Consider the following 13268-nt stretch of genomic DNA (forward strand, 5'->3'; position numbering starts at 1 on the left):
CATAGTGGCTGGAAATCGTACGTACTTTGGACTCCACAAGACGCTCTGATCGTATAGAGTTCGCCGCCGTACCAAAATGACAATCTAAAAAACGCTCATTAGACCGGTAGTCCTCTACGGACACGAGACCTGGACGATGCTCGTGGAGGACCAACGCGCACTTAGAGTTTTCGAAAGGAAAGTGCTGCGTACCATCTATGGTGGGGTGCAGATGGCGGACGGTACGTGGAGGAGGCGAATGAACCACGAGTTGCATCAGCTGTTGGGAGAACCATCCATCGTTCACACCGCGAAAATCGGACGACTGCGATGAGCCGGGCACGTAGCCAGAATGTTGGACAATAACCCGGTGAAAATGGTTCTCGACAACGATCCGACGGGCACAAGAAGGCAAGGTGCGCAGCGGGCAAGGTGGATCGATCAGGTGGAAGATGACTTGCGGGCCCTCCGTAGACTGCGTGGTTGGCGACGTGTAGCCATGGACCGAGCCGAATTGAGAAGACTCTTATATACCGCACAGGCCACTTCGGCCTTAGTCTGAATAAATAAATAATAATAACAAGTATTGTTATTCGAAATAATTATATCACAATTTATTATAATGTTGTTAAGACGATCATAGAATTTTCTTTCGTTCAACCGGAACAGAAAATTTATAATAAGACTATTTGACCAAGCAAACGTTACCCTGCATAGTAGGCGAAATAGCGCGTTATTAACGGCTCATGTGAAATTTCCAAACGAATCTTAATGTTTGCTTTTCCCGATTTACTCAACTTTACACATGATTTTAGTTTGAGGAAATTTCATAGAAACCCGTCGGAAACTATAACGAGGGAAAGGGTCGTTTTCCCGAAACTCATTTGGCTGAAAGCCTTTTGAACACACGGATCATACGACCGAATAGGTCAATTGGCCGAATAGATCATTTAGCAGAATGGGTCTTATTTATTTATTTATTTATTTATTTATTTAGTAGTAATTGTCATCTGACATCTGATGTCTCAATGACTACAAGGGTAAAACTTATCACTGAATCTAACAAGCATACACATAATACATAATCATAATACACAAGAATTAATCACTACAGTAAAACAGAACTTAACAAACTACGTTTGTGTCAAACGGTGTCTCGAAAGTGTGTTGTGAAAACTCGCTGTAGATTTGCTGGCGATAGATTAAAATCAAAGAGGTGGAACACTGCGTTGAAATTGGATGACATATATCGAACTGGATCATGCTGACCATATCGACTGTTTCGAGCACCAAGCTGAATGAAGTCCCTTCTCCTCAGCGGACGCATAGGAGCGTAAAAATTCATCTTACTAAGTATTGCTAGAGAGTCAAAAGCACCATTGAGGATTTTCGCTACGAACATGGCCTGTGCCACACGGCGTCGAACATTTAAAGTATCCAGCCCAAGCAGCCGACAGCGGTTTTCATATGGAGTGAAATGTTGGCCATCACGCCAAGGAAGATTGCGCAAAGCAAAGCGCACGAACTTTTTTTGCACAGATTCGATCCTCGAGATCCAGGTGGCTTGATAAGGGCACCACACAGTGACAGCAAACTCCAGTGTTGGTCGTAAAAGCGCACAATAGAGCGATCGCAGGCAGTATGGGTCACGAAATCCTTTGGCGATTTTCATTATGAAGCCAAGTTGTCTGTTTGCCTTAGAAATCACGTAATCGTAGTGGAAACGGAAGGTTAGTGCGTCGTCAAGTATAACTCCAAGATCCCTGATTTGTTGCACTCGCTCAAGAGCTGTCCCAGCCAGCATGTAATTGTAAATAATAGGTTTTCGCTTTTCTGCTGAACGTTATTGTCTGACATTTATGGATACTGAGTGACAAATGGTTTCGCCTGCACCACCCCTCTAAACGGGTTAAAAGCATTTGTAGTTTAATGCAGTCCTCAAGACTATTGACGACAATGTATATCTTTGCATCGTCAGCATAGAGTAGCCTCACTCCAGGTGGTAGCACCAGTGTCACATCGTTGACAAATATTGAAAACAATAATGGTCCCAGATTACTGCCTTGTGGTACCCCAGATGGAGTAACGAAAGGATCCGAAAAGATGATCCGACTTTCACACGCAATTTTCTATCCGTCAGGTAGGATCTAAAACCAATCCACGCACGCAGAGGAAACGCCCAACTTCTCCAGTTTACTAAGTAGAATACCATGATCAACACGGTCAAAAGCAGCTTTGAGATCTATATATACAGCATCCACTTGCCGCCAGTTATCAAGAGCCTCAATGCAAGTTGTTGTGAATTCTGTCAAGTTGGTCGCGCCCGATCTCTTAGGGAAAATCCATGCTGGTCCGTTGAGATGTACTGCTTGCAGCAAGCGAAGAGCGTGTCGTTCACTATGATTTCGAAAACTTTCGAACAAGCGGAGAGAGTGGTTATTCCACGATAGTTGCTCACATCGCATTTGTTCCCTTTCTTGTGTACTGGGAAAAGGTATGACGATTTCCAGCGCATGGGAAACTTTCTGGTTCGAAGCGAGAGATTGAAGATTTTTGCTAACGGTTTGATAAAAGCACTTGAACACCGGCGCAGCAAAGCAGCGGGTATCCCGTCCGGCCCAGCACGGAAAGAAAATTTCAGTTTCCGAATCGCCCGGCACACATTTTCATCACTGATGGGAAAGATGTCTAAATCCAGTACATCACGAGGAGCGTCGCGAGAAGCCTCAACGGCATGAGAGAGCGGAGCTGCGAAATCGTTGAAGGAGGTCTTGAACTGTGTAGCAAAGAGCTCGCATTTGTCAGCGGGAGTGTCAGCAGAGACACCATTCAGTTGCATTGACGTAGGAAGACCATCTTCCTTCCGTTTGGACCTAACAAATTTCCAGAATTGCTTGGGATTTAGACGCAGATTTCGTTGTGTGCGGCTGATGTATCGGGAATACAAAACTGATTATAACTTCTGTATACACTGCTGGCACTTATTGAACTGCTGCTTGTTGTACGTGGAACGATAATTGCAGTATCTACGAAGTGCAGAAGAACGGCGACGTTTAAGTATTCGTAATCTGTGGTTGGACCACGCAGGCTTCCGTGCAGGTCCTACAATCGGAACATGAATAGCAAATGCACGAACGATACTGTCGGTGAAAAATCCACGGCATCGTCGACGTTATCGAAAGAATTGATGCCATCCCAATCAACTGCAAGTAGCATTTCATTCAGTGCAGAGTAATCTGCTTTTCGGAAGTTATAACTGCTCGAATCATGTCCAGACTCAAAGGTAATGGGCGGCACGTACGACACCTCCAAGGTAAGCGGAGGATGGTTGACATCTACAGGTGTCAGCGGCTCAACAGCAGAGTGTATTGTGCAACTTGGCAACACTGCATCATTAACCAGTACCAGATCAAGTACACGACCATTTGAGTTAACAATGGGATTGATCTGGGTCAATCCATGAAAGTTGAATCCGTCCAACAATACGCAACTGGATTCTGATAGACGAGAGCGTATCAAGTCTACTGATGGGTAGGAATTTTCACCCGAACACCACCGAATAGCAGATTGATTGTAGTCACCGAGAAGCAAGACCTTGTCGCTAGCTCTGAGAGTAGAAGTAACCGTTTCGATAGAATCTAGATGGCGTTGAATATCATCAAGATTGTTCATACGATCAGGTGGCAAGTACACAACCCCAATGCTGATAATGAAACCGGTCATATTGACACGAACCCACAACTGTTCAAGGGTATCACTGACGACAGCAGATTCACGAACACAATTGAACTTTGCCAAAACTGCAATGAGTACACCACCACCACGGGTTTTACGGCTATTCCGAGGATTGCGATCAGTTCTGAACACCGAGTAGTGGTTTCCAAAAAGCCGTGCTGAATGTATGACGTCATCCAGCCAAGTTTCGGTTAATACAACGACATCGTAATCTTCTTCGCATACCGCCAAAAAGAAGTCATCGATTTTGGTACGAAGCCCGCGAACATTCTGATAGTAGATACGCAGACCACTGTTTTCGTTGCTTGATGCTCGTTGTTGGTAGGTCCCTTCACCTGCCAGACCTTCCACAAGGCTGGGGGCAAGTGTGCGTCCCGGTGTCCGGTCGAGAGGATATTCCGATGAGAGAGACGTCGCTGCGCGTGGGCTGGAAACAGGAGGCTTTTTGGAGGATGGACCGAACGTATTGAGAGCGTACTTGCCTGATAATCGCTGTTGGAAGGTCCCCTCACCTGCCTCAAACACAGGGCCGGGACGGCTGATGATCGTAGGCTGGATGGGCTCGACTGTGATGAGCGGATAGGGACCTTCCACAAGGCTGGGGGCAAGTGTGCGTCCCGGTGTCCGATCGAGAGGATATTCAGATGAGAGAGACGTCGCTGAGCGTGGGCTGGAAACAGGTGGCTTTTTGGAGGATGGACCGAACGTATTGAAAGCGTACTTGCCTGATAATCGCTGTTGGAACTGTTGATAATCGCTTATGGCAGAATAGGCCCTTTTGCCGAATATTGCATTTGACGTCTCACTTCTCACTTCTCAATCACCATTTCTCATTTCTCACAGCGAAAAGTGAGAAATGAGAAGTTAGAAATGATGAGTGAGAAGAGAGCCGTCTCCTTTCTCACTTCTCGCTCCTCATTTCTTACTTCTCGCTTCTCACTGTGAAAAGTATGTAGTGTGAAGTGAGGACTGAGACGTCTCACTACTCACTTCGAAATTCTCATTTTTCACCGTGAAACGTGAGAATTGAGAAATTATTAGGAAGAAATGAAACGTCTTACTTTTCACTTCTCTCTAATCGTTTCCCACTTCTCATTTTTCACATCTCATTTCGCGATTTTGCGTTTTCGTAGTGAGAAGTGAGGCGTTTCACTTCTTCTCACTCATCATTATTCACTTCCCACTGTGAAAAGTGAGAAATGCGAAGTTAGAAGTGAGAGACCTCACACTCCCTCTTTATTTCTCACTTCTAATTTCTCACAATTCCCAGTGGTCCCTTTGCCAAATGGGAACGGAGTAGGCTGTACGCGCGGATAGCTGCTTTGAATTTTTGCTCGAGAGTGTCATCCGTTTTCATAATTAGCCTTTTTTGCAATTCGGACGATGATGTATTGATTCGGCCAATGATTCCATGTCATCCAGGTTTGTATTCCGATAGTCCCGCGTCTGCGAAGTGATGGTGAAAGTAACAGGTGGCATTGTGACTAGCGGTAGAACGGAGAATTGCGGAATTTTATACAACAGGGGACGATTCACGCGTAAAAAAGGGTGACCGCGAGAGCAAGACGCTCATGACCGTCTAAACTGGGATAATGTGAATTCCGAATTACCACGAATTTCCACTCGAACTGTCGAGGGAAAAAATTTAACGGCTACGAACAAAACGTTGCATCGCTTTAGGTGAATGAAACGAGAAGAGAATGCTGTATTCGTTTGAAAGTAAAGGTATATTCCGATGTGACAAGGCTCTTCATGTTCCTCAATGATAGAACCCATGCAGAACAGGTTCTTCCGTTTTCTTGTTATGGGAATACCAACACAGACCACTTCTTTTTGCCTTTCTCGTATAACAAAGTTAAACCGAAAAACTATCATTTCTCTCCCGGGCCTCTTGAAAGGAGGCTTCCGGGCCTCTTGAAAGGAGGCTTCCGTTCCTCTTGAAAGGAGGCTTCCGGGCCTCTTGAAAGGAGGCTTCCGGGCCTCTTGAAAGGAGGCTTCCGGGCCTCTTGAAAGGAGGCTTCCGGGCCTCTTGAAAGGAGGCTTCCGGGCCTCTTGAAAGGAGGCTTCCGGGCCTCTTGAACAGGGGACATTCGGACATCTCGAAAGAAGGCTTCGGGCCTCTTGAATGAAGGCTTCCAGGCCTCTTGAAAGGAGGATTTTGAACCTTTTGAAAGGTGGCTTCCAAGCCTCTTGAAAGGATGTTCTTGATCCTTATGAGGCTCGGATGCCTTCTTCCAAACGTGGAAGAAGGCATCCGAGCCTCTTGAAATAAGGGTTGTGAGCCTCTTGAAAGCTAACTTCCTAGCCTCTTGGAAGGAGGCTTCTGAGCATCCTAAAAGGAAGCTCCTGTGCTTCTTGAAAGGAGGCTTTCAAGCTGTTTAAAAGAAGGCTTCCGAAAAGCGTTTAAGGATGCTTCCAATCCTCTTGGAACCAAGCAACCGAGCTCCTTGGAAAAAAAAACTTTCTGGTCTCTCAAACGGAGGCTTTAGACTCTAGATTTTAGTACAGAAGCATATTCTTAACGTATTGTTCAACATTTTGTTTCAAACAGTAAAATTGCATTGAGGAATTGTAAAATTTGTTCATCCGACGTTTTGCTCTTTTGATCTTAAATTCCGCAGTTCTTAATAAACTGTTCTCACGGTGTCTCTATGGGGAAATATTATTTTTCAAAAATCAGTATCTCTGAAACACCAATCACGTGAAAATATATGCTCTCCTCTTTCATATAGAAACAAATAAATACACAATTATCAAAACTTTATCAATAAGTTTTGATTAGAATTGTAATACGTCCGCCATTATGAAGTTTTGTCCGAGGTATCCCCTTGGCCCAGCAAAAGTACTCCTAGAGCCGCTGCTCTACGAACACGACACCTGGACAATGCTGGTGGAGGAGTGGGGGATTTTTCGAGAGAAAAGTGTTGCGTGCTATCTATGGCGGGGTGCAGATGTAAGACGGTACTTAGAGGAGGCGAATGAACCAGGAGTTGCAACAGCTGTTGGGTGAACTATCAATCGATCATACCGCGTAAGTCGGAAGACTGCGATGGGCTGGGCACTTAGCCAGAATTTCGGACAATAACCAAGTGAAAATGATCCTTGACCACGATTCGACGGGCACAATACGGTGAGGTGCCCAGCGAGCAAGGTAGATCGATCATCAGGAACACGATTTGCGGACACGTGCAGCCATGGTCCGAGTTGATTGGAGAACACTTTTATTTACTGTGCAGGCCACTCCGGCCTTAGTATAAGAAAAAAAAAATAATAGGGAATTGTCAGCTTTGAGTTGGAAATCTCAATAATAAAGAATGATAAAAAGTATTTTCAAGACTTATTGATCAATCAATATACCCTCGAAAAACTCGAAATATCTCCGGAATTAGTGGATCGATTGAAGATTCAAGATATGGTTATTAAATAATGTTCTGCTAACTTGATTTTTGACAAGATTGTGCCTATCCTATTGTTTTGCTTACACCCTGTAGTATATTTCATTAAATTTTTGGGTTGTCATTATTTAATTAAATTTGGCGTAGCTTCGAGTTGGTCAGGATAAGCCTTATGTTCTCTCATAAACTGTTTATGTACACGAAGCCTGGCCTACTAAAAAAATGTGTCAAATCAAACAATGCCGCAACCAATATGTACAAGGTTCCAGAGAAATCCAATATTATATAGCAGATCTGTTCCCTATAAAACGGAAGAATGAATGATTGAGTTAATTGTAGCGAAATCTCGAGTTGTCACACCTTAAACATACATACCGTCAACTGGGGGGAAGATGATCATTGAGGTGAAGATGATCATTTGATGTGTCAGTCAAAAGTGCCAATTTTTTTTATGAAACGGTAGTCAACAATATTCTCCGTTCAAGTAATGTTACCGCTAGGTAGAAATCCGAGTTTTACGATTATAATCAATCATGAAATGTATTTTGTGGAAGAAAGAGAGAGATAGTCATAAATGACGCTATTTTCGTTTCAAATATTGACTTCGTAGACTTCTTTACGTAGTAAATTCAACATTCATACAAATAACCTAGTGTATTTTGACTACTAGGTCATAATGATTTTAGTAGAGCTGTCTTGATCAACTTCACCCCTAACCAGATTACTCAAAAAATGTGTGATAATTTAATTTATTTTAATAAATGCGAATGCATTTCAGAAAACTAAAGTTGTTGATTATTGCAACATATAGCAGTACATGTTTTGAAAATATTTGTTTCGATTTAAAATGTAAACACACATTGTTATTGCATGTTTTGTCTTAAAAATGATCATCTTCCCCCCAGTTGACGGTAACTTATTAAATTGACACAGTTTCCTAAGTATCATTCCTTATGGAGTGAATTTCCTTACCACAAGTCGAATATTAAAGACGTTCGCACAAAAAAATCAATGATGACCCTTACGAGTTCCTCCTCATTTTTTTTTCTTTCGAATCCAAACCAGACCACCATGGCTCAATCAATATCAAGAATACCGGGTGAACGTTTCGCCCGCTCTCTTCATGTTGTCACGGTGGAGGGTGGAGCACTTAAATCCTGTGTCTGAGGAGTGAGGAAGTCAATCGCTCGGCAGCCAATAATGTGAATACCTAAGCGTAACATCGGTTGTTGGTTGGTGATTTGCCACTTGTTTCCCACCACTTGCGCGTACTTCAGGTAGCACTTTTTGCTGCACTTTTTTTCAGAATTGTCTCCAGACACGTTGCTATTTTTTTCTTGCTTTGTCTCGTCTCAGTATCTACACTCTAAATTAATTCCTGCGCATATTTCGCTTTCTCCAGATTCGCACTCTGCCTCATTTATGTTTTCGTTCTGGGAGATTCTTCAGGCGTCATACATTTCCCATTGAAAACGGTCTCACAGTGTCCCGAAGACAGCCAAAATCTCGTTCGACTCATTTTTTTAAATTCTTTATTTTGGTGTAATGTGACTCACTTTTTTGAATTCGAAAAGGAGAAGTTTGTTATTATCTGACATCTCTTCAATTAGCCTTGCCCATCGAAACTAAATTTTGCTGCAATTTATGTCAAAACCCAGCACTGTGTTTAACCGCGGAATGCACTATGCATATCTTTTGCTTTCAGTTGACTGGTGCTGGTAATGCAAGAGGGATGAGCGGAAAGATCTACGTCCTGCAAAAAATAAGAATCAAATAGCACCATATTTCGCTGCACATGTTCCGGCCGAGACAAGGGGACTCGAGTTGTCGAATAATTCGCATATGTACACACGAAAAAAAAACGCCAACGTTTGCTCGGTAATGGATCTGTAATATCACAACCTGAACGAGAGACGAATCTGGCCCTCCTCCGTAGAGGGGAGGTGAAGTTCTTGCCGCAGTCGCCGCCGTCTGCCCACCGACCGACCGTATGCTCGTCAACCAACGCAAAGCCATGTGCTGTGGGCCGTGTGAGGGTAGGTCATGACCGCTGCGGATTTCGCAAAAATGCGAAATTGGAATGATTATATGATATAAGATGTGGCATAATTTGCATAGAATGTTGTGTTTGTTTCTTGCTGGTGCTTCCTGCGGTTGGATTTTTTGCTTCAATTAAAGCTGTGATGGTTTTTGTGCCATTTGAGTGCTGGGAAATGGTTTTTTGCTTCCCATGTGGCCGGCAAGTTTTTGGTCTGATGAGCATGATTTCATGACAAAATGATTGATTTATTTATATCGTTTAAAGAGGCAGATGAATGAATTATTAACATAAGCTGTAAAACACAACTTTTATTTTGTTCGCTTCTTTCAATGTAAGCTTTTAACCATTAAAGAGTGACGATTATCGTGCCTAAATAATGAAACGAGGGCCATCTCACCTGAACTTAGACATGTTTTCCTTTTTGTTTAGGGTGGGTGTACCAATTGTCGCCATACATAAGAACAACTATTTTTCAAAAAATAAATAAAAGGCATCTGGGTGGACTTTATATATCAAGTGAACGGTTTAACTTCCTGCTCCTTAGAACAGCTGTGAAAACCACAATAAAATTTGTTATATTTCTAAACATTGATTAATCAATAAGAGGAACGCATGCACCAGTTGTGGTACTATTCTTAATTTTGGTTCCCAATTTGGCAAATCCCATTATTTTCTAATGAGATTTGCCAAATTGGGACCACTAGTGCGACAGCTGGTGCAAAGGACGTCAAGAATTAAGCAAAATCTACTAACTGACTGATACTAACTGACAGATTATATCTTGAGTATGACGCAACGTTATATCGTCCATTACTCCAAATGCCTGGATACATTGTTGACCCTAGTGCCGAAGTTGCGCCCATCACCAAACAATGTAAATTATTACCCTCGAATCGCCACAAATACGTTGGACACTTTCCCCAAATCCAATCCAAATCCATTCCAAATGCAATCCAAATCCAATACAAATCCAATCCAGATCCAATCCAAATCCAATCCAAATCCAATCCAAACCAATCCAAACCAATCCAAACCAACCAAACCAACCAAACCAATCCAAACCAATCCCAAACCAATCCAAATCCGAACCAAACCAATCCAAACCAATCCAAACCAATCCAAACCAATCCCAAACCAATCCAAACCAATCCAAACCAATCCAAACCAATCCAAACCCATCCAAACCAATCCAAACCAATCCAAACCAACCAAACCAATCCAATCCAAACCAATCCAAACCAACCAATCCAAACCAATCCAAACCAACCAAATCCAATCCAAATCCAATCCAAACCAATCCAAACCAACCAAACCAATCCAAACCAACCAAACCAAACCAACCAAACCAATCCAAACCAATCCAAACCAATCCAAACCAATCCAAACCAACCAAACCAATCCAAACCAATCCAAACCAACCAAACCAATCCAAACCAACCAAACCAACCAAACCAATCCAAACCAATCCAACCAATCCAAACCAATCCAAACCAATCCAAACCAATCGAAACCAATCCAAACCAATCCAAACCAATCCAACCAATCCAAACCAATCCCAATCCAATCCAAACCAATCCAAACCAATCCAAACCAACCAAATCCAATCCAAACCAATCAAAACCAACCAATCCAAACCAATCCAAACCAATCCAAACCAATCCAAACCCAACCAAACCAACCAAACCAACCAAACCAATCCAAACCAATCCAAACCAATCCAAACCAATCCAAACCAACCAAACCAACCAAACCAATCCAAACCAACCAAACCAATCCAAACCAATCCAAACCAATCCAAACCAATCCAAACCAATCCAAACCAATCCAAACCAATCCAAACCAATCCAAACCAACCAAACCAACCAAACCAATCCAAACCAACCAAACCAATCCAAACCAATCCAAACCAATCCAAACCAACCAAACCAATCCAAACCAATCCAAACCAATCCAAACCAATCCAAACCAACCAAACCAATCCAAACCAACCAAACCAATCCAAACCAATCCCAAACCAACCAAACCAATCCAAACCAATCCAAACCAATCCCAAACCAACCAAACCAATCCAAACCAACCAAACCAATCCAAACCAACCAAACCAACCAAACCAATCCAAACCAATCCAAACCAATCCAAACCAATCCAAACCAACCAAACCAACCAAACCAATCCAAACCAATCCAAACCAATCCAAACCAACCAAACCAACCAAACCAATCCAAACCAATCCAAACCAATCCAAACCAACCAAACCAATCCAAACCAATCCAAACCAATCCAAACCAACCAAACCAACCAAACCAACCAAACCAATCCAAACCAATCCAAACCAATCCAAACCAACCAAACCAATCCAAACCAACCAAACCAATCCAACCAATCCAAACCAACCAAACCAATCCAAACCAATCCAAACCAATCCAAACCAATCCAAACCAATCCAAACCAATCCAAACCAATCCAAACCAATCCAAACCAATCCCAACCAACCAAACCAATCCAAACCAATCCAACCCAATCCAAACCAATCCAAACCAAACCAACCAATCCAAACCAATCCAACCAATCCAAACCAATCCAAACCAACCAACCAAACCAACCAAACCAATCCAAACCAATCCAAATCCAACCCAAACCAATCCAAACCAACCAAACCAATCCAAACCAACCAAACCAATCCAAACCAACCAAATCCAATCCAAACCAATCCAAACCAATCCAAACCAACCAAACCAACCAAACCAATCCCAAACCAATCCAAACCAATCCAAACCAACCAAACCAATCCAAACCAACCAAACCAATCCAAACCAATCCAAACCAATCCAAACCAATCCAAACCAACCAAACCAATCCAACCAACCAATCCAAACCAACCAAACCAATCCAAACCAATCCAAACCAATCCAAACCAATCCAAACCAACCAAACCAACCAAACCAATCCAAACCAATCCAAACCAACCAAACCAATCCAAATCCAATCCAAACCAACCAAACCAACCAAACCAATCCAACCAATCCAAACCAATCCAAACCAATCCAAACCAATCCAAATCCAATCCAACCAACCAATCCAAACCAATCCAAACCAATCCAAACCAACCAACCAAACCAACCAAACCAATCCAAACCAATCCAAACCAATCCAACCAATCCAAACCAATCCAAACCAATCCAAACCAATCCAAACCAATCCAAACCAATCCAAACCAATCCAAACCAACCAAACCAATCCAAACCAATCCAAACCAAACCAACCAAACCAATCCAAACCAATCCAAACCAATCCAAACCAATCCAAACCAACCAAACCAATCCAAACCAATCCAAACCAACCAAACCAATCCAAACCAATCCAAACCAATCCAAACCAATCCAAACCAATCCAAACCAACCAAACCAATCCAAACCAACCAAACCAATCCAAACCAATCCAAACCAATCCAACCAAACCAACCAAACCAATCCAAACCAATCCAAACCAATCCAAACCAATCCAAACCAACCAAACCAAACCAACCAAACCAATCCAAACCAATCCAAACCAATCCAAACCAAACCAAACCAAACCAACCAAACCAAACCAATCCAAATCCAATCCAAACCAATCCAAACCAATCCAAACCAACCAACCAAACCAATCCAAACCAACCCAAACCAATCCAAACCAATCCAAACCAATCCAAACCAATCCAAACCAACCAAACCAATCCAAACCAATCCAAACCAATCCAAACCAACCAAATCCAAACCAATCCAAACCAACCAAACCAATCCAAACCAACCAAATCCAATCCAAACCAATCCAAACCAATCCAAACCAACCAAACCAATCCAAACCAACCAAACCAACCAAACCAATCCAAACCAATCCAAACCAATCCAAACCAACCCAAACCAACCAAACCAAACCAACCAAACCAAACCAATCCAAACCAACCAAACCAACCAAACCAACCAAACCAATCCAAACCAACCAAACCAATCCAAACCAATCCAAACCAACCAAACCAACCAAACCAATCCAAACCAACCAAACCAATCCAAACCAACCAAACCAATCCAAACCAACCAAACCAATCCAAACCAATCCAAACCAATCCAAACCAACCA

Source organism: Armigeres subalbatus, chromosome 3 (genome assembly GCF_024139115.2).
Source record: "Armigeres subalbatus isolate Guangzhou_Male chromosome 3, GZ_Asu_2, whole genome shotgun sequence".
Taxonomy (NCBI): Eukaryota; Metazoa; Arthropoda; class Insecta; order Diptera; family Culicidae; genus Armigeres; species Armigeres subalbatus.